General features: G+C 43.5%; 1 protein-coding gene across 1 annotated transcript in view; it reads right to left on the bottom strand.

Annotated features, from left to right (window-relative positions):
- The window catches only part of LOC135911930 (cholecystokinin receptor type A-like), a 463,919-nt gene that overhangs the window by 272,938 nt on the left and 167,113 nt on the right, over nucleotides 1–23,868 (bottom strand). The gene's annotated exons all lie outside the window — the stretch shown is intronic.

The raw sequence follows: 23,868 nt of genomic DNA, 5'->3' as shown, positions 1-23,868 counted from the left end.
CGTGCCTATATCCCCTGAAGTCAGCGTCGCACCGTATTACTGTGACCCTGTTGTCCGGAGGAGCGCATATTGAAGGCTGTGCTTCATCTAAGGGGTCAAACAAGAGCGTCCTGATGCACGAACTGGGCGTGGTATGACAGCACTCTGGTTTAGTGTTGTTTTCGTCTAACAAATCTGCTCTGAATGGTTGATCGTGGTTCGATACTGACACAGTGAAAATCTGCAGTACTGCAGTGGAAACGGACACATCACAAAACTAACAGGCTGTAACAGGTTGACAGGTTATAAAGGTGCAGTATATCGGGCAGTTCACTTTTACGAACTTGTCTACCACATTATTATCCTCAGAATCTTTACCATCGCTTGCATTAACGCGGTGCAGTACAGAATAACTAGCAAGATTGAGGAACACATGCTGACCCCAAGAAACACCAATGGGCGAACCGCTTTCAATCTCCTTGCATCTGTGTCGGCTGGGTACAGTTTTCGCTCATTAGCTGGCATTGGAAACCTAATTTCACAAAATAAACTGGCGCTTTTTGCATATTTTGTCCCTTAACTTCACTCCGAAGATTTTAACGTGAAACGCATAATTAATGTTCGCCTCGTGCGGGGGGTACTGACTTTCAGTCAATGTAGAGCCCACATGGATCTGTTGTCCGCAGAGCAGGAAGAAAGTATTTCTTCCGTTCTCGCAGCATCCTCTGGCATAAACAAGTGAGACGTGAGCGGGTTTGATATTAACGCACCAAAGCTTTTCGAGCAGTTCGTTTAAACAGAATACCGCAAAAAACGCACCCAGAAACTTCTAGTTCGGCGAAGAATACTTGTTGATTTCCACTGCCACTCTATATCAAGCGCGTGCAACGCGATTATCAGCATTCAAGAAACGTTCTCCCCCCAAAAAAAAAGTCCACAGATACGTTTCGAGGGCTGACGAGAAGAATTGAATTCTGGCGAGCCTGAATTTTTATGTGGATTAAGTTGGCTCTTCCTAGAACGTTCTCTATTTATCCGTATTCAGGCAACCGGATCACGTCGTCTTTAGTTGCGCAGGAGCGAAGCTGCCTTGTATCAGTTCATCGAAGAGTTGGAAAGCTTCCACTGTGCTTGCAGTGTTTTGTGTTCAGGAACAATTATTTTCTACAGTCCTAAACACCCGCATTGCTATCACATTTGTGGTTTTTGTTTGTAATGCATATTCACCATCGAAACAGTAATCTTGATGAGTCTTTCACGCAAAACTTACTTTTGCAGCTTGTTCAGTATTTTCACCGTTATTAGGCGGGATAGCACTCACCGGACTTATGAGGGCTATAATACTGGCAGCAGATGAACAGCAATGAAAAATTCCTTTTTTTTCCAGATATGAGAGGTAACAACAGGCAAGCATACAATGCGCAATAAACTTAGGCAGTTACCTTCGAGAATCCTTCGTAATAAGTTCCGCAGCGCATCTGTTATGATAATTAGCCCGCTTGTAGTCCTGACTATAGAAAAAAGAAAGCATGGTTTAAAAGAAGGCGAAGAAATTTATATTCAGCTTTTTTTTTTCAGCGGGGGAAATGGAGCAATTCACCAGACCGGCCTTTAGGGGTTCTTGAGCTACAAGGTTCGAAAATAAGAAATCAGCCTAATTCTTTGTTTGAAATGCGTATCAAACTTTATCTTCATGTAGCTTACTTGATTTGTTTGTCATCCAAATTTTTTTTACCATGACCTTCTTATGCATGTATACATAGAACAATGTCTTTGTGCGATGGTTTAAAGATGAAAATAATAACATAGAGAAACATTAATGAAGGGAAAATGAGACATCCACCCAAACGTAACAAATTGCTACAAAGGAACCCCATACCGGTTCCTCGAAAGAAAAAAGCCTCGCAGTTGAAGAAAACTTTGTTCTGGTCAGGGACTCGAACGCGGGACCACCGCCTTTCCGGGGCAGCCATCTTACCATCTGAGCTAGCTAGGCGGCAAGTAGATGGCAGGGCGAGGTCGAATTCATCAAGAACTCAAAGCAAAGACAAGAGTTAGTTATCTCAGATGGTAGAGCGGCTGCCCCGGAAAGGCGGTGTTCCCTAGTTTCATTCCCTGACAAGAACGAAGTTTTCTTCAACTGCGAGACTTTATCTTTCGAGAAACCCGCATGGGTTTCCTTTGCAGCAATTTGCTACGCTGGAGTGGATGTCTCATTTTCCCTTAATTAATTACTCCTCTCCACCTTGCGGGTTTTTGCAGAACTATTACGTCATAAAGAAACATTATCAACACTATAGCCAAAAATAAATGTTTGAACGAACTTACTATAAAATGATAGAAAACACAAATAACAGGTAGGTTGTGCAAACAGCAAAAACAGTGTCTGCCTTGAGCATAACGCATCCTACTCTCGTAAGGCAGACGCAACGAAAGCAACTGCAAAACCAAGTTTCTTCCTTCAGTCTTTTTTTTCCTATTTTGGTTGTCTCTGTTTTACAGCCGGCGCACAGAGGCAGTCGGGCATTTGCTAAGATAACGTAAAGTGCTAAATTTACCCTACTGAAAAATCCATATGTCCCATAGCTCCTATGTCCAATAATCCGTAATTAAACATATAGGATCAGATACAAAACACGTTTTATCTTGTGTCATACGATATCTTATTGGATATAGGGATTTTGAGGAACATGGGATTTTTTCAGTGGGGTAGGCTGGCGAAATTGATTTGCGCCGTGCTTGCAATAGGCGCGTCGTGTTTCCTGTTTGCTAAAGCTTGCCAGTTGCGTCTAGATGTAACAGTGCATCTGAAATTTCTCACAGTCGCAGTCGAGCTTTTCCATCACGCTCCTGGTTACCATTTTTAACGCGAAAAGCTGACGAATTTTTCCTTTCAACACTGCACTTCCCAAAAAGACATATATACCCTTTTCGTGAGGGTGGACTGTACAGAACTAAAAAAAGAACATTTCTTTTACAAGTATAATTTGAAACGACATGCGGTCGTGCCCAAGTCTACACGTCTAAACCTAACCTCGCAAGAAGGCAGTCTTAACATAAGGAGATAAGCCAACTTTCTTTAATACATAGTCGTTTCATTCTTTTGGGGGATCATACGGTTATGCATGTACATTATCGGTAAAATCGTGTCTGGCGGTAAACCCTCACAGCGCTGCTTACGGAGAATACATTTATTATTACGTTTAGTATGGTGTTCCCAGTCTGGAAGATCTTACTCCAATAAACGCCACGGGGATGTTACCTGATAGAATTCATTTGTGTCAGCGTGCAAATACCCAAGGACTCACAAGTGCGCGGTGTGAAACTTTAGGCCGGCAAATGCAGTCTAAAAGAGCCCGGCGCACAAAGGAGCGCATGAAGTAATTCAGTCACACTCACCGTTAATATGTTCCTCGAACATTACTGTTTATATTATTCCAAGGATATACAATTTATTGTGTCATGCTTATATCCTTCAGAAAATGGTAAAAATATTGTGCCTAAGCTACACCTACGCAGAAGTGAATTTAGTCGATTGAACGCAAGACGGTGAATAGCGACTTAACTAATTGCATGAGCCGGACATTAAACTGGTATACTGGACACGTATGCTGTACAAATACGGAAAAAGAGGCAATTCATTACAATTACGAAAAGGTGACATTGTCAGCGTAGAAGTGAATTTAGTAGATTGAACGCAAAACGGTGAGTCACCAAAGGCTGCTGGGTATATATTTAGAGAACCGTAGATGCAGGAACGTTTATCCAATGTGCTCTTGGTGGAATTTCTTTAAATGGAAACGCTTTGTCGTTGCATGCGAAATCGACTGAAACCATAAAGAAAACAGCTCCGGTCGCACGTGCTCGATGGATTCTTACGACTTCGATGCATCTATTCCTGCGCTTCTACGGTGATATAAATATGACCCATGCCGCTTCGCATGGCGGCTGTTGGTGGCTCGGTAAGGTAGGGTGCTCCGAAATACGCTATTCTGCATTTATGATAAGTCACGTTGATCTCGGAAAAGTACTTCAGGAGGTTTCGCATAGTGAAGCTTACTGCAGGCCTATTCGGAGTATATTTTCGCGTCTGAGTTTGACGTCAGTTGCCAAGCAATTTGCATCAGTAGCAAAGTTGCTTTAGTAAATGTTCGGAGATGCGAATAAACTCCGCCGGGTTACACATGAAATGCGCTTATTCTTGCACGTTTGATGACAAAGCACTGCTCTATTCTAGAGTCTTTCTGTTCCAAAAAAAAAGTATGATGGGGTTTTACGCGTCAAAAGCACGATCTGATCATGAGGCACGCCTTAGTGGGGGACTCCGGAAATCTGCACCACCTGCGGTTCTTTAACGTGTACCTAAGTCTAAGCACACGGGTGTTTTCGCACTTCTCCTCCATCGAAATGCAGCCGGCGTGCCTGCGATTCGATCACGCAACCTCTTGCTTAGCACCCCAACACCATAGTCTTTGAGCAACCGTGGAGGGTCTTTCTATTCCATTTGCCGGTTCTTATATGTAGGTGATTTACTCTCTATGTGGGATTTTAACCCGACGTGATTCATACAGGGATGGAGTTTATAGGAAATGCAGTGTTCATTGCGTGTGATGTGCACGATACCCGTCAGAAAAACCTATATGTACTCCCCACTTCAAACCTACATCCTTCTTTACATTTTTCTGTGGTGCCGTGCAGTAGCTGAATTTATGTGCTTGGTACGGCCACTTGTAATTGACAGCTGCAAGAAAGAAGTGTGTTATATTGATTTTGGGGGCATAACGACTGCGACAGATTTTACAGCTGTGAAATGTGATGTGCTTGTTCATGGAGTGTAGAATTACTATGATTCTTACAATTTTATCTGCGGGGTTTACCAGGAGATGTTACGACGCTCCTTATTTCTTGCTGTTTCCAGTTGCTTGCAAATACGAGGTTAAAACTTACTGATTTATGCACTCATAAATGTAGTAATGAAGGCTTACTTATTGATGGAAGCTATAGGCCATTGTGTAGGAGCCTGCCAGCCCAATAAATCTCTTTCCTTGGCACGTTTTTGGGTGTTGTCTGTGCCATGTGCCAACCTACAAGGTGCCGGGCTTGCCCTTGATATCGTAGCATGTACAACCCTTTCACTGACAACTTAATAAACAAAATGACTTTATAAAAGATGTTTTATCATGGATAGTACATAATTTTGCGTGACGGGACATGTGGTGCATGTTATTAAATGTCGATAATATTACAACTTGGCATCTAATTACTTGATCATGGTGTCCTAACGCTATTCAATACTTTCCGTAGTTGTATGGCCACTTTGCACACACTCAGGTCACATTTTCTGGGCAGGCAGAAGGGGGAATTGAGGAAGGAAATGCTTATTCCTAGGAATGTTAGTACGCGTTTATAGCCGCAGGGTTTCCTTTACGAAACAGCGAACTACTAATATTTCACAATAAAAAGATCGCAATGACAGCAATAGCTTGCGTTTCGAAACTACACATGTGGTTTTGAAGTATAGCGATTTCTTCTCCCCGTATTTATTTCAGGCCTCGACGCTTTTTGATTCGCGAGCTTGTAACCAAATCCCTCACAGCTTCTAGGCGTACAATATATTTATTGTGAAGTGACTATGGGTAATACGCACCGTGGCCGCATGGTTTACGCTTGGAGACCCACTGCTATTATTGAGATTTAGTGGTTTTTCTCTGTGTGGGTGTGTGATCAGTTGCGTGCCTTAGTAAAGCAGACGTGTGGTACGAAAAGACACCCGATTACTCAGACTATCTGAGATGAGTACAGCTGTGTCACGATAGCGGGACGTTCTCGTCAGCCTTACTTTAATGCGATAGCAACAGAGGTGAACAACAAATACTTTCGGGGTATAACTTTAGTGTGGCGAAAAATATGGGTGAATCCCGAAGGTGGTGCCGTGTATCACAGCGCCTCAAGGCACCATCTGTCACAAGGGAAGGATGCGAGGAGCTGGCCCGTCACCAATGCGCCAGACGTTTCAAACGGGGACTTCAGCACGAGAGAAGCGTGCCTGCGATTGCGGTCAGGGTTAGAGGTTTGCGCTGCTCTGGTGCAAGACCGAGAGTCGAACCCAGAGGTTCGAGAGATTCTGTCCCGCACTTATTTACAGAAATTATTAAGACTGCAGCGTTTTTGGCGTTATGTAACAAAACATTTAAGGCGTGCCTAGTGTACGTGAGAACACGTTACAGTGTGCAAGAAATTACGAGTTTGTGTGAGATGCGAGGTCTAGAAACGTCCAATTGATAATCGGGAGTGTCCTAGGCAATCCGTCACGCACGCCCACGCAGCTCTCGAGACGTCACAATCATTACAATTTAAGTATGCTATCGCATACATGAGATTTTACTGCGTTAAGTTTAGCACGGCTTTGTTTTGTCAAATTTCGCGCGCTATCTTTAAAACGCGGCAAATGTCACTGCACAACACGCATCGCAGCGCAAAGTAATTAAACTCGTGTTTTGAAATGTACTCTAAAAACTAGCATTGGCGCTGACTGGAATCGAGAGCTAGCTAATCATAATAAATGTAATAATTAGAATTAGTATCATAATCAGACTACAGTTTATTCAGTAAGCGCGAATACTAGTCAAGAAAGGCGTTCTTCACCCCACCCAACTGCGTTTCAACTATGTACCGCTATTTTTATCTACACGAAGCGCTTGCTCATTTTTCGCCTTCTTGTTAGTCAGCAGGGAGGTGAAATTCTGCAAGTGAAACTGCTGCAAATAGGTCGGCCCCACTCTGCAATATTCAAGAGGTTGCCTGAAAGCAATGTTTGCACACATCTTAATGTAACAGGAATATTGAAAGGAATACACTACTTTCGTTGGAAATGCGCAACTATGTGATAATTCGTCTAACTGCAAGCTTTCTTTCTTAAAGAATCGGATATGACTTCCTTGATAACATTTCTCACGCTTTTTTCTGAGATGTGGGGACTTTCTGGTGGTACAAATTTCAATTTAACCGGGATTAAGACCCTTGTTTCAATGTAGCGAAATGTTGAGTTTTCAATTCCCCTTTCTACTTGCTCCCCTTGCTTCCTAGCCGCCTACAGCTTGGTTCAATTAGTAACACGAGACAGACCAGGAAAGGTGACAGGGTCGGGTTCAGTCTTCTGACAAAGGCGACTTCTTCATTCACCTGCGCATTTATTTATTCATTTCGAGAAATAGAAATGGTGCGTTTCTTTTGTAGTTCTGAGACGCACACCAATATTCTTCGTCAAGGTAAACTCTACACGCGTATGGTGGCGCTTAATTACGGCTCCATATGATGAGGATGCAGAATCTATGCCGCATCGCACTTCAAAGCCAGGGCCGCCTTTTTGCAAGGTTAGAACATACAACTATAACTATAACATATATAACAAATATAACATATAACATAACACATATAACATATATATAACATATGTAACACACATAACATACATACCATATAACATAACATATAACAAATAACTATTGTCATATCATGTTCATAGCATTGTAATGAAGACGATGCGTTCGGGCCTATTTTAGTGGGAAGGTAAATGTATCGATATTATTACTGTCGCCATGATGAGCAAGCATATCCACGTTGTACAGCAACAAATTTTCCTCACTTGTCTGATTATCTTATCCCCTGCCGTAATTCATTGCACGTTTCTCTTACTATGTCGGAAACCAAGTGACGGTTCCTGTTACTGTAACAGACCACTGAATATCTGGTTTTACGCATATCACGGCCTTCCCAACTCCCCTCACAGACCGTCGTCTTCTTTTCTCTCAACATTACCTCTATCATTTTTTCGCAGCATCGATAGTTGGAAGTTGGATTATAAATATTCATCTAAATCTCGTGCCTCCCTCCTGAGCACCGAAAGCCAGCAAGTTAGGAGGCATTCGTGGCTTGCATTCTAAAAACGGCGTGAGAAACATCTGCCTTTTCATGTGTATTTTAATATGCCAACATGGCATAATATGCTCCTTTTCATATTATTACAAGATGCTTCAGTCAACTTCGTTTGATAGTGCAGGAGCACTTGTCCTGTCCTCTTCTGTGCGCTTTTTTTTTTTCGCGCTATTTTTACCATTACTCATAACCTCCCTGTTGTACAGTGTACATAAAGCGCGTCACGTTGACATAGCGACTACCTATCAATACGGCTCTATTTAAGCTTTCTTTTTTATTGTCGTATACTTCGCATAAAACTTCAAATTTTTCGAAATGCTCTTAAGTACGAATTTCTTGTACAGTTTGCGTTGTTAGCTTCGCCAAGTATGACGCTTCGCAGTGGTTCTCTTCAATGAGTTATCGCTGCTTTTCTGCACTTATTATCACGTTAAGATGAAAGCAGAAAAATACTAGAGAGCTAGAGTGAAAGTAAAATCTATTGAATCCCGAGACAACAACAAAAATAAAAGTAAATGAAAGCAATATGAAATACAACACATCAGTAGCACCAAAAAAAAAGTGTTGCAATATCTTTACACTCGGAGAATCAATTTTCACTCGGACGTAATTAAAATGAAATTTAATCAGAAGCTGCCAAAGAAGCTTTCAGGCAACTTCACTGGCGGGCGGAACGTAGATACCGATGCAAATATGTGAAAAAGAGGGGAGAATGAGAAACTTCTGTAATCGAAGTGAAAGTTGGAAAACTTAGGATAAGGGAAAAGTGAGAAAAGCAACGCTTTTGCGTATCGGCCACGAGAAGCTCTTCGCTTGTGTGCACATGGAATCAATTTAAATATGGATGCTGAACAGGGTAACACAAGCACAAAACGTAAAAAAATGTTTTTAATTAGGAAGTTTAAAATAAGGGGGAAAAGTAGGGGATTGGTTCAGGGAGATCGGTCGCACATCACTGCATGATCAGTGTGCATTCGTCTGAAATAAGCAGTGCGTGGTATTCTGCGTATGTTTCTTCCATGCACAAATACATGAGAACCTTCGTACACAGCTTCTCTTGGTGATTGTATATATATATATATATATATATATATATATATATATATATATATATATATAATATGACACAGACAATATTATACTAAGCCACCAAATAATTACATGAGGGACAACATCAGCGAAATTATTTGTTGCTCATTATTGACATAATAAAATATTAAATACATGTAAATAAAACTGGAAGCAAAAATTAATTGGTGTCAAGCGGCATACGAACCTATGTCCTCGCATTACGCGTGCGATGCTGCTGTCCATTGAGCTACCACGGCACCAGTTCGGGTGCCTCAGTTTTCTTCCTCCTGGTTTACATGTATAATTTATAAATGTATGTTCCTATTCTAGCTTATCAAGGGAACAGGGACAGGATCCCTAAATTTACCAGTCTCAGGGACAGCTTACCACTCCCTTTAACGCTTTAGTGTGCTAAAGAGAACGTATAAGCAAGGTGACTGACGATAATAGAACGCGCATACAGCGACTCCAAAACACGACCACAGCATGTGTGAAATTGGACAAGAACCTTCTTGCACGAAAGCAATTGTTAACAGAACTCCGATGCAAAAGTAAATTTGGATGTTTGAGCACGTACCTAAAGAGGTAAGATTAGGACAAACTGATTGGAAACTACGAGGGGTGTGCGTCACTTGTTAAGCTAGCGAGCACGAAATGACGTGGGAAGCAATTTACAGCGCTTGTCTTCGTCGTCCTTTTTGTCCCTCGTCAATGCATGGGCTGTAAGTGATGATCGTTGCGCAGTATGTTGCTTGGTAACGTTCTCGCTATTAACATAAAATTTCTTTCGAAAGATTATTAGGTTTCTCCGTAAAACTCATAGCTGTTTAAGAAAAAGATAAATATAATTTGTGCGTCAAAGTTTAGCGTTAGCCGCAGTTACAATGGGAAAAACTGAACGACAAGTATGCTTACTGCACTTTTGACTGCAAGTTATCGAAAATGGGTGTTCATGTAGTAACACGTGGCTTTCCTTATTCTGCGAAGTTATGAACTTGCTTACGCTCAAGATAATAAACGTGTAATGCCTGTAGATTCCAGCCGGCACGTGTTGTAGATGGTGAACAACAACCTATCTTGGGCAGTCAACATCTACGACAACCTTACGCGCGAAAAGCAATTACGGACCTGCAATAATTCTACTCCTCACTTAAGAATTGTGTGCTATAGCATGCCAATTATTAACGAGCGTGTAACTTAAAGCGTCTTCCTAAATGTTACGTTCGGATCGGATCGGAAAACATTTATTGGGCTCTAGAAAAGAGATCTTCGCGGCTTCAGACGGCGTCTTCCATCTTCTGATGGATTCTTCTGTCTGCAATCACAGGGTTGGTGCCCTAGTCCAAGGCTCCACTGAGTATGGCCAACCCGCGAGCTCGCTCTACTAGGCGCTTTTGACCGTTCAAGCTTACGCTGGAAAGCATACTCTCCCCCTGTTCCGCACTCGGGTTTTTAATTTTATAGATAGTTGGGGACTCAATATTTTGACAGGCCCATAATATGTGGTACAGATCTGGTTTCTCTCCGCACCATGGGCACTTAGCCTCATATTGTGTAGGGAAAATTTTATTCAGAAGGTTTAGATTCGGGAAAGTACCCGTCTGCAGTTGTCGACATGCAACAGCATCCTCTCTGCTTAGATCCTTATCCGGGGGTGGGTACTTCAGTCTGACCCCTTTATAATAATTTAGTATATCTGAGTAGCCCATGGGTACTGACTCGGGTTCCTCGGGTACCACAAATGTTACGTTGGTGGTTGCTCCAAGTGTTCGCCTAACTTTTCAAAACCCGGTTCCCGTTGTTCAGTATGTGGCATTCACAAAGAAATGTAGCAAAAAAAAGAAGAAGAAAACACTGGTGTCGTTTTATTTGCAGGTATGAAGGCACTGATACGTTCGCTGATAACGAACATGCGTCAGTCTAAACTCACGCACTTCTCACGACAGGTCAGCGGCTGCTGGTAAGAAACTCGCCTTCATGTGGATTATCCATATCCTCTGTACTGATTCTTGTTTCAGTTGTTTTCCCGCCAGTCTAAGAAAGATCCTTTCACCTCACTAGCCTTAATGACCGATTTATTCTCTGGAGACACTGTGAGAGGAGTCTTCCACAGCACCTCACTGTGACGCATGCTCTTCGGATGCATTAACAGATGGAAGGGCCCGACGCCAGAACACTCTGATATTGCAATCCACATAGAGAAGTCGAAATTGGAGTAAGGCAAAATAGTGTTACATAGGACGATGCTAACGACAATCTATATACAAGTATATTTACAAGGCAATACGCCTCACTTGGCCAAGCGGCAACAGCCCGCGCTAGCGTCTAATTGTCGTCGTCATCTTCACCCTGCTCGCCTCTTTGTCATCGCAAATACTGTTCCGTAGCAATATAACAGGCCAGTTAGCCTTTGTAGACAATGTTAGCCGATGAGCCACATTAATTCATTCAGGAACTCATATCTTGGGTGCACGTAATGGCGTACAGCGGACGCTTTCTGCCCTGCTGTTCCCAGCACACGAATTCTACGACCTTCACCACCTGCCCTGTTATTCACGGGATTCATAACTGCCTCGGCCTCAGAATACTCCCTTAATGACATTCTTTTGTTGCATGTGCAATGACTAGTGACCGTAATGACTATTGCTCATTGGGCGCTATTCAATACAATTTTTCCATTGTCTTCCAAACTAATTTTACTTTTTGTTTTCCTATCCCTGGTATGAACCTTCGTTTTCTCGGGGAGGTATATTGATTGGAACGTTATCTAAACGAGACCATCCCATTTATGCAAATGCACAACACGTGAACTCTTGCGAAAGAAGGAAGAGTAATAGTATCGTTCATTATCATATCACCTACATGCAATGACTTAAGGTTTCTGCGAGTCTTAGTGGCCCTCATAGAAATTAAGATGAACGGATATTAAGGAGCCGGAAGCTCAGCTCAATAAAAAGGCGCAATAAATGACGGCGCATGTGGTTAGTGACCTTTAGCGAGAGAGTTTTCTTCCTATGCGTCTATCTCATTTCCATAGTCACAGTGCCGATGCGGCAACGAAAGACCATTGGAACATGTAGGTTCGAAAGAAGCGACCGATAATTAACGGTACAGAGTGAACAGAAGGCGTGCGCGCTGCTGTGGTTGATATCCTTAAATGAATACAGACGTTAGTGGAACATCCTTCCGTCTAATCACCTTCCAGAAGGCAGTTAAGGCACCCCCGTGCTTTCTAGAAACGACTAGCTCCTGCGAACGCCTTTGGATTCCTGGTGCCGTCTGCGTGAGCGAACACATTCACTACTTTCATCTCTGTCTTTGAGGCGCCGGCTACTGCTCTCTTATGTTTTTTTCCACTGGTCCCCTTTGCCAGCATAGGGTAGCTAACTAGACGCCTTACTTGCTAACGTCTCTGTATTCTGTTTTCTTTTCTACATTTCCATCTCTCTTTCTCTACTTGTACAGCAATGCGTTGCATAAAAATTAGCGGCTTGTTGTGCAACGAGCGATACACGTGAAGTTTATGTTGAAAGATTCATGTCAGCACAGATAAATTCTATGCGGCTACAATGTTTTTCTGCCTACATGTTTCTAAGAAACCTGTGACTTAGTGCGTGCAGCAGAATTTGTCGTGAAAATAATCCCGCGTGTCTGCCATTAAATTTGATTCGCCGCTGTATCCCGCAAACATTTATGCACAAAAAGGCTCCAACAGAACTGTCACTAACCCTTTGATTGCTTCTTCTTAGTATGGGAATCATGAGAAGGCACCATAGACGGTTCTAAAAAAGGTAGGCACAAGGAATAAGCGTTTGTGTTGTGTCTACCTCCTTTTGCCCCTTCTAAGATTCGCGCTTGTTCAGCTCGCAAACATGGTGAGAGGCTGACGCAGCAACGTCCCGAGGACGGAGGCAATGTATGACGCCTGTGCAACGAGTAACGGTGAGGATAAGTGCATGCGCACTGAAGTAACGACACATCTTCTAAAAAATATACATTTACTATTTCTTGTTCCTCGTTAACGCGGGCACTTGGTTGCGTCAGCACTTAATTCTGCGATCTATGAACGGCCACTACCTGTCAGTAATTTATATATATATATATATATATATATATATATATATATATATATATATATATATATATATATGTGGATAGCAAAATTGAAGTGACAGGGCGTGAACGTGGACGTACAAAGGCAGCATGGACAAAACGCGAATCTCTTTTGACTTCATTGCTGTGCCTGCTTTCATATGAAAGTATGATGTAAATATCACCAGATGTCTGTCTTTACGTCCGTAAGGTGTGATTGGTTAGTCTGGACGAAAGAACAACAAAAGATTTTGCTTTAAAAACGAAGAAAACAGCCAAGACAAGAAACGGAAGAATCGAGGCCGTTTGAGAATAGCAAAATTCTTCCTTTCGTTTCGTATCAAAGTGCGATACAGCCTCGCTTGCACAAAGCACGGTGCAATCGTTCTCACGTCGACATGAGCCGTCGCAAAAAAAAAAACAGGGTGGCTCGAGCGATACAGAATATTGAAGCGTTGATGCTTGGATCGATAGCACGGTGAAAATTGTGCCCCATACACATTCCGAGCAACGAAACCTCGCCGGATAGTATTCTGCTATAGTGGGATCGAATATATACGGTTAAAAAGAAAGAAATTTTGTTCCTCGAAAGCTTTTTTTTTCTTTACATTAAGGCCATACACACGGTATTACAGTTGACAGCACAGTATTACAGTGTTACACGGCATTACAGTTATTACTTTATCAATACCTTCAAGAATTGAAGATATTGACGACTGAAGAATTGAAGCTAGCAGGTCCTAAACCATATTTACTTGGAATAAATTTTAAAACAAGCAGTAAGTTTGTGATAAGCGTCGTAAAATTCTCAGACGAAAGGCACTGTCGTCTCACTTACTTTATTAAACTAGCTGTTTATGCATCAAACTAAAGAATAACCGGGGCACCAACGGATTTCTTCACGCACTTCTGGGACGGATATCTCGAGTCTGGTGTCACCCACAGACTTTGCCACAAGTGGATGCGCCATTCTAACTCACCGAGTGCAATACGTAATTTGCAACTTGTGCAGCAAAGCGTTAGCTTATAAGTTATGTAGCTACGTATTCGTTATTAGTTGGTCATGCATGAAATTATCGGGCAAATAATGTCGCCCGTTAGCGTAAGCCACGCCAGCAAGAAGAATTCTACTACATGCGACGGGGAATTTCATTTACATAAAAATAAAAGTACCTTACAATACTAGACAAAAAGCACAGAAAAGAACTAAGGACTAAACTTAAGAAGTGCCCAGCTATTGCAAGCAATTAGTCCAAGCAGCCGATGAATGCGAAATGATGTTGATCAGCCTCACTTCTGTGTGATCGATTGGCTTCACTGCCACACTGCCCACCTCCAAGGGCATACACCAGTCAATGCAAATGTGACCTGAAGTAATGCCCGCTCCTTCAAAAAAGTTAGCGTTTCCAATGCTTTCTACGATCGATCGAGTTCCCTTCGTTGGCTTAACAAATATCGACAGCAACCTATGAAATACATCCATAAAGAAGCCTTCCATATTGTACATCTTGTAGATGCTAGAAAAATCATTACTTCCTGATGTTTCACGTTTTCATTACACGCTAGTACTGTTATTTGAATGCCAGTTTTAAACGACCTGCATAAGCAAGAACACGGCATCTATTACCCCAAATACATAGGCTTGGCTGTCCAACTAAAAGTATTTTAATGTGGCTTTCGAGCATCAAGACACTTGAACGACATATAATATGGTGGATTATAATTCCCTTTATTATAAAATGGTGGAACTCTTTCGGTAGGTACGAATCTGTAACTTTTCATTGACTCATGATCCGACTGTTAATTTTATTACTACAGCTCCTAGCTTGTCACGTTTATGACGTACATTGCCTAATTATTTAGATGTTGTACGTTCTGCATTTGTATTAATATGTAGGACAGTGACCCCCTAAAGAGTCACGTTCGCTGAGTACAGGGCTATAAAACAGGAGCAAACATCCATTGCCATGATTTGTCGCAGTCGTTAAATTCTCTCCGCCGAAGCTCTTCTAAACTTTTAAGTATCCCCGTTTCCAGCCCCTCCGGATCCTTGAACCCCAAAAGATTGGCTTTGGGCGGCAAAATGTATCGATGCGCAAATAAATCCGGATGGCGCTAAATGAAAATGGGTTGCAATCCCTAAAACGAGAAGGAAAGAAAGACTATAAATATAGCGTATATATACTGCACACATTTATTCTACGTTATGTCGCATCTGGAGTGATTTGCCTTATATATTTATTTCGCTTTGTAAAAAGGCCTTTTAACTCTGAAGCACTTCGTGCGGTTAAAATTCGCGCTGCCTGAAAGAACAAAATGCTTGTAAAACATAAATACCACAGTAGCGCTGACTCTTCCACGTATGTTTTGTTGTTTGAAAGGAACAGAGAATTCGGCGATATAGCCAATTTTCTTCTCCGTCTATAAATACAAACTTGAAACTTTGAACATAAGTTGCTATTGTGAACTTCACAGAGCCTTCACCTATTTTAGGTCGTGAGCGAATTACGAATGCAATTTTGTCGGCAGGCCTATGGTTCTTACCTTTACTTATTTACACTGATGGATCTGTCCTTCCAAGCAGCTCCGCGGCGGCAATCGTCATACCAGCGAAAGCTACAACAATCAAATTTAAGACGACCCACGCGACAACATCGACGGCAGCAGAGCTCGCAGCGCTCTTTACTGCTCTTCATCACATTGGTGATGAACCGCCACACAAATGGACAATATTCTGCGATTCGAAGGCGGCACTGCAGTCTCTACTGTCACCTTTACGACGCGGACCGCACGAACAACTAATTTTCCATATTACAGAGACATTACACCATATAAGTGATGCAGGCCACGAAATAACCTTTCAGTGGCTTCCAAGTCACTGCGGGATTATCGGCAATGAACGGGCGGATCACGCTGCCCGCTCAGCCCATACTGAGGAGCGCCACGTCCCAATTCCTCTTTCTAGAACTGACGCAGCACGGAAGCTCCGCCTACTTGCTCGGCAGTGCACCTCGTCGCAATGGAATGAGCCACATTTAAGAAATCCGCGACTGTACTCACTTGATCCAACATTAAGTCTTCGAGCGCCATCACAGCTTCGCCGTAGAGACGCCACGCTTTTATATCGACTTTGGTTGGGCGTTGCCTTCACTAAAGCCTATGCCTTCCGCATAGGGATGACCGACACCCCAACCTGTGACCACTGCGGCCATGAAGAATCAATTGGCCATATTTTGTGCACCTGCCCGCAGTACAGTCCACAGAGGGCATGCCTTAGCCATGAACTTGACCAACTGGACGACCAACCGCTGTCCGAAAAAAGAATTCTGCAACATCGAAAGGACCTACCGTCACAGAAGAAGGCCGTGCAAGCGCTTTTGCGCTTCTTGCGATCTACCGGCCTGTGTGAACGACTTTAACTGGAACGCCTTTTGTGTGTGTGTCTCCATGTGTGCGCGTTCGTTTTTTTTATTTTTTTTGCCTTTTCCTCTCTGTCATCTTTCTAACCCCTATCCCCCATCCCCATTGTAGGGTAGCAAACCGGAGACTCATATCTGGTTAACCTCCCTGCCTTTCCTCTTCATTCTCTCTCTCTCTCCCAGTGTACATATGTAGCTCTGTTTTTTTACGCTCCTTGTTAGGCCTGTTAGTAAAACAGTGTTTTGAAGAGAGAGAGAGAGAAATCTATTTAAAGAAAGGCAGAGATGTCGGCCTGAGCTATACCTTGCTCTGGCCTGCTACTGTACAGTGGGGAAAAGGGACGGGGAGGGAAATGGATGATTAATGATGATGATGGTGTAAGGAAGAGATGCGTATATACAAATTCAGAGAGTTGTACCATCTCTAAAGCCATGAGTCAATCCCAGTGGCTTGAAGAAAAGCTATAGCGGCACTTGTTATCAGGGCTGCGCCGTTTCCATTAAGCCAACGACCTAAAAGAAACTCGTCTGATAGCGGCTCCTATGGATCTTTGGAATGGAAGAGACCAGTTGCTGTCGTTCTTGCGCGTACGCGGGACACACGCAAAATATACGATCAAGTGTTTTTGTCACCTGACAGTATTCACAGTTTGGGTTAGCATCACTGCCACCTATCATATGTCTAAAGCGATTGGTGAATGTGGAAACCAAGGCGAATCCGGTGCACCATGCTCATTTGGCCAGAAGTGACTGATGGGCTACTTATTTCATTATCGCAGAAAGAAGAGCGCTTCAAGACGGTACACAAAGAAGGAACCCCAGACACATCAGTGCAGTGTGTGTGGTTTCTCCTTTGTGGCCCGTCTTGAAGAGCTGTTCTTTCTGTGGCCACAGCGTATGTGAGGAATACGAGTGGGGCGGAACTGAAAAAAATGAGTGACGTTTCATCTCGTGAACGCGGGCTACACGCAAGCATATGGGAGCTATAGTTATTTTTTTGCGACAAGTATATGGACACTCTAGGTGCATTTGTGCCCCTCGTCGTCGTCACGATGTTCCGTATAAAGTGTAAGGGCGATAGCATCGACCCCGCGCGCCATACGCTCTATGCCCGAGGGAAAGCGTGCTACGGTTAGCCGACGATGGTGGCTGAATCTCGCGCGCGCAAAGATGGAAAACGGGAAAGAAGCGCACCGTCTTCCGTCGCGCGCTATAGGCTACGCGTGGAGGGCAGCGAGTGGCGTAATTTGGGCAAGCGACTGGAGTAGAATATTCGCCACACGTCTGGGAAAGGGGGCTGAGGGTAAAAGCTCCAGCTAGCTTCATTGGCCCATGCCTCAACATAGGCATTGATGAAAGGGCATGTGTTCATAATTAGAATGGCTACAATACAGAGCCGTCACTTGTAAACAGAGTCAAAGCTGCAATAGCATTCAAACAAACACGCCAATATATGCTGAATTACAGTGCACGCAGATATATTTCAGCATGGAGGATTTTCTCGCAGTGGTACCCCTTGATGGAATGTCACCCTTTTTGCGGGTAGAGATTTACGAGTCGAAAAGAATCTCCCTTGGTCCTTGCAAGGTGGTCCTCCATGACGCGTTTGTTGTCGTGCCGTGATTCGTTGTTGAGAAATACCTCTCTCCAGTGCCGTCTGAACGTTTCCCCGTTTATGCACGCTTCTTGAAGCGACTGATCTGATCGCACTGCGTCCTTGATGCTTCAGCGGCCTTCCTCCTGAAAATACACGGTCGCTTGTCCGCGGGCACCACTTCTGGCGCTCCGCTCCTCCCTTGTAATTAAACCGAGGTTTCGGGGTAGCCATAGCATGTTGATAGGGTCTAACGTGCCATCGACTACTGTGATGACAGAATCAAGAGACACGGCCTGTCTGAGATGCCATACTTTTATCCTAAATCAAGCTTACTTCGCCGTCCACTTCAACTATAGTGCAATGCGCAATGATATATATATATATATATATATATATATATATATATATATATATATATACAAATTTGGTTATGTTTCTCGCGCACGCGAAACATTGCTGGAATTTTTCTGTAAAGTAATGGCGTATGAAGCAATCCGTTAATTTTATATATTCGGGACTTTCTGCAGTCCACGACCATCGCGTTCAAAACAGTTCAACTGCGCAAACGTGACTGACTTACTGCGACCTCGCTAAGTTTCTCGTAATGGTTGTGTTTAGGCTCACGTATCATCATCATGGCTACATCCACTGCAGGGCAAAGGCCTGTCCCATACGTCTCCAACTACCCCGGTCATGTGCTAATTATGGTCACGTTGTGCCCGCAAACTTCTTAATCTCATCCGTCCACCTCACTTTCTGCCGCCCCCTGCTACGCTTCCGTTGTCGGCTCACGTATATTTTTGGCTAAACTTAAGTTGTAAACCACCAGTACCGGAAAAAAAAGCTACGTGACAAGTTAGACTGAGTTTGACCGATACTGCTCTTAATTCCATAGCATAAGAACCGCATCCCTTCCCCTCGCATAGTTCCAACTTCCTGCAGTTGCATTGTTAAGACGGGAATATGTGAGGAGTGCAGACTTTTGCGCTAGTTAGCGTAGTGAATCAAGTTGTGAAATAAAGCTTGCTGTTCTAGCTTGAAAGCTCGCGCACCGTCCACGTCGTCCTCTCCTTTCGGAGTCGCCTAATTGCTTTAGTTAGAGTAAAGGAAAGAAGTTTACATAATCTTATTCTAAAGCCTTCAGTGGTTACAGGGGAAGTTAGTCCTCGCTGTAGTTTATTCCTTCCTTAGATCCTATACGAAGACCGTTTGCACTAGCAGAGCTTGCAGTAATGCGAATAACATAGTGCCATCTTTCATCCTTCCACAGAATCTTCTCTCGTAAACATAAAGGCATATGTCGCCGACGTGCCGCCCTCACCGGAAATGTTTCAGACGAGCACGGCGTTTTTGCAGGCTAGGCTCGTCGAGAGTGCATCCCACTCGCTAAACCCAGATGCCGGACTAAGCCTTTCCACAATGTTAGTATTACTATATCAGTGCACTGGTGCAGTTCTGTCAGGATAGCGAGCTGTTGTGCCTGAAGAGTAGACTGTCAAATGTTGATGTAAAACTTCAGCACGCGCGAAACACGCATTCACCTCTAAGCCTTAAGCGAGACGTAGAGAAGACGGCGAGCTCTTCGTTAAGCATGGACAAACGGCATGGGGCTCAGCTCGCGACACATGGCAGCTAACGGCTTTATCCGCGGCAGCTGTGATTGCGTAGTCGTAAATCCAGCTTAATGCCGTCATAATCTACTGTAAAGTTCTATAACGCTTCACGTCGTGAAGCATGCGCTGTCTCTCTTCCTACTTTATTTCTTACAAAGACACCACGAACACTGCATTCGTGGATATGACACAAATATGCTCTTCGCACACAACGCGTGAGAAGGGCACAACGTATTCTAACCCCGCATCTCCATCATTCTTTATATATTCATGTTTATATTTATAAGTTATATTTATATGCAATGAGCAGAGATGCGAAATCAAAACGGCGGAGCGATCATGACGATGACAATAACTTCTGATACAAATATCCAAGTTTTATGAAGTGTGCGAATATATGCTACGCAAGATATTTTCCAGGTAGCTAACTAGCCGCCATCATTTTGGGTTCTGCTTTGTGTTACCAGATGGACTAACACGTTTGTATGAAACGGGCAGTTGTTTCTGTAATGACATAACTAAGAACGCGGCGGTGAAGGTAGTGTCGCGTTGACGTTGTGGCGCCTGATTTACGGTAGTCTGGAGACGATACTGCGAGACCTATTTTGTCCCGCCCTTGGCCGATCCCGAAGGTGCCGCCATGACACATGAGGCATCCAAGCACTAGCTGACAAAACGCACGAACTGGGAAAAGTGAGCCCCTACTGAAGCCGGTGGTCACATGTCTCAAAAAGCTGTGCGCGAAGAAAAACGAGTTAAAGTGGTGTTCTTTGACTTAAGGGACTTACTGCTTCACGGCTTCGCGCATGAAAACTGCAGTGGTAAGTGGGTGAAGTCGAGCTAGAGAGCGGCGACGGTTATTTCGAGAGGCATTCAGCCTCTCAAAGACGCATGCGGAAACCACTTACCTTCTGGCCTTACCACTTGACCTTAAGAGCTGCTTCACGTTAGAAAGTTAGGAAGCTTACCACTCGACAATGGTAAGGTTGGCAATTATTTACGCGTTCCATTCCTGCCTCTGTGGCCCTGCTGTGGGTCATGGAGAGCTGGCGCGCATGCGAATGCTATCACTTTTTAAAGCAAATTGTTGCCTTGAGACGAGCCGCAGGTTACGATAGCCTCAAAGCGCTAGTTGGTGGTTCCATGATAGAAGTGTACGTGCGCTTGTTGGCCACACCGGGATTCTTTAGGATGGGGGACGCATGTTCGAAGCCTACCAACTTACTCGTACTGCTTTCTTCTTTTTTTTCCTTACTTTACTCGTGACGACCCAAAACAAGAACCAATCTACCTACCTATATGGCATACGCCGCAAAAAAAAAATGCCTCGTCATGAAATTGCTACAACCGAGCGATCATTCGCGCGCCAGGTAGGCGCTTGGGCAAGCGCTGCTGCGATATTTGAAAGCTACCGGATTGAGTCAGCGTCTGTGATCCGGACTGAGTGACCGACTGGTATCCCCAGTGGACTTTCTCTTCTTTTAATCTTTCCGCCCCCTTTCCCTTTCCCCAGTGTAGGGTAGCCAACCGGGCTCAGTCCTGGTTAACTTCGCTGCCTTTCATTTATCATTTTCTCTCTCTCTCTCTCTCTCTGAATGAGAGCGTCACTGTGTAACGATAATAATTCCTTTATTTTTCGAAATACCTATTCACACCCATTGTCAGCATATATCTACTAAAATATTGTAGATTATTCCTACTTGCTAAAGCACCGACCACCTTCATTATTTCTCGAGACGCCTATAATATATAGACGATACTTCGATAGTGTTGTAAGCAGTAAGAAACGGCACAATGACCGAAATACAGCAGGTCTTAGTAATTGGAAAAAAATAGACAGGCTCGCATTCATTTTTGTTTTTTCTTGAATGCATAAAATTTCTTTTGCGATTTGTACTTTATTGTGTTTTTTTGTACCAAGTACGTGCGTGGATTATCTCTTCTTCCTATGTATTGTCTATTAGAGTCCAGTATTGATTTATTGATGAAATGTACACTCTCAAAGTGAGCATAACCTTTTTCTCCTGAGACTGTGCTAGCTTAAGGGAAGATTCACTTTTTCTTTTACTCTAAAACCTCCTCCTGCGTGAGAAAGGCGATCGAGCTTATCTCAGTGTCTGCATGACACCTTGTAAAAATCTGCTCTTGCGGCAAGAGTGACATGAACAAAAGCAACCAAAACGTCTTTTTTTATGTTGTTAGTGGTGTAATATATACCTACGATTTTAGCTCATCCGGAGAACCCTTACTTTTATTGAGAAGGAAGAGACAGAGTCTTGTGGTTGCGAACCGGAAGCGCTACGACTTCTACGGCGCACTCCTCCGAGCAGCCTTAAGTACATCGTAGTGGCGCGAAAGAAGCTTCCCGTGTAATTATTTTTGTTAGCTTGATATCTCCAGTTCCCTTCGTCAGCGATGCGGCTGTGGGGGAGGCTCAAATGAGACAAAGCTTATGCTGACGCTTCAGGTTCATCCAAGTGTTTCTGGAACTGGCGCTTCCTGTTGCTTTCGTGGCATCTTGTTCACCTTTTTGTCGTGGGCCGAGTAGAAGTGGAGCACTTGCTGAGTAGTCAGGAAACGCGATTGCGCTTCCCAGCACGATGCTTTAGAAGCAATGCGCTATACGAAAAAGTAGACAAAACCGCGCGTAAGCAGAGTCCTCTCTAACATTTTAGCTTAATGTTACTGTCTACGGAAATAGCCGACCTAGTTACCCGTTGGATGTTCCATGTATTGCCAAGGTAGAAAATATAATGACCTGGCATTTTTTTACTTTTTGTTTTTATGTCTTTTTGTTAGTTGACTATACCTGCAGTACTATGAAGTGTATTGCAGCGTTCATAATATAGAAAGAAACACCTTTGAATAATTACTGTTGGAACAAAGTAACTTGAATTACAAAACCGTGGCTGCTTGAGCTAGTCGCTATGACCGACTAGCTATGGGGTAACAGCGGGAAAAAGACGAAGGACAAGAACGGGAACACGCACCAGCGCTGGTGTGTGTTCCCCTTCTTTCCTTCGTCTCTTCGCGCTGTTACACTGTAGAACTTGAATTAATAGTTGTGCTTTATTTGTGAAACGCGGAAAGTGGAGGTATGTGGGATGTATCGCAAATTAAAATTTTTTTTCATGTAATACACGGACTCCTACGTAATACCTCTGCGTTCACAACACAATGTTTCGGCCACTCATGAAGTAACTCGTTTCTCCGCTTTACCCGCCCTTTAGTTAAACACACAGGATATTAAGCACCTTTCTCCGAGCTAAACATCCATACATGTTTCAGGAGTCAGGAGCTCCTTTTGCCACGTACGGCTCTCCCTAGTATTTTCATTACTGCCTCTTTAATTAAAAGCAGTAACGAATATATTGTGTTACTATATTAATTTTTGTTGTTGTTGTCTTCGTCAATGTTGTTGTTATGAGATTGCATCATGTCTCTTATACCAGAAATATTCATAGATACTAATTGCTTCTGTTTTTCCTGCGGTTACTGATTGCCTTGTATGATTGTAACCACTGCCGAAATTCCTAGCTTAGCGAGACTAGTCAAGCGGTCGTGAAGACTGTTTTTTGCTCGTCAATCCCAGCTGTTGTACATCACCTGCACAAGAAGCTGAAATAAAGCATTACAATGTGCCCAGTCGTTTCTCCGACATGGAACTCACGATCAGTTAACGTGGGAAATCATGGAAATTATCCATCACTTGAGAGAAAAAAGCCATGATATCTCTTTTCAGTGGATACTAGGCCATTGCGGCATCATCAGAAATCAGAGCGTAGATAAGGTAGCTCGGACGTCAAACCAAAAAGACCACTGCGGTCCTATTCCTCTGTCAAGGACCGATGCCGCGAAACAGCTTCGCATTCTAGCAGGCACATTCTCGTTAGATGAGTGGAATAGCGCACATGCAAGGGGCACCAGACTGCATAGGCTAAACTCTTCGCTGCAACACAGACCTCAGGCTGGACTGCACCGACGCGAGGCGTTTCTTCTGTGTCGGTGGTGGTTTGGAGTTGCCTTCACGAGAACTTATTCTGCACTAATTGGAATGGCTGATAGTCTTGCATGTGATGTCTACGGATGCGAGTAGAACACTGATCAGTTATTGTGCCGCTGTCCTCCGTTTGAAGCACAAGGACAATCTATGCACAACGCG

This window comes from Dermacentor albipictus, chromosome 9, assembly GCF_038994185.2.
Source record: "Dermacentor albipictus isolate Rhodes 1998 colony chromosome 9, USDA_Dalb.pri_finalv2, whole genome shotgun sequence".
Classification (NCBI taxonomy): Eukaryota; Metazoa; Arthropoda; class Arachnida; order Ixodida; family Ixodidae; genus Dermacentor; species Dermacentor albipictus.
This window is presented reverse-complemented; position numbering and strand designations above follow the sequence as displayed.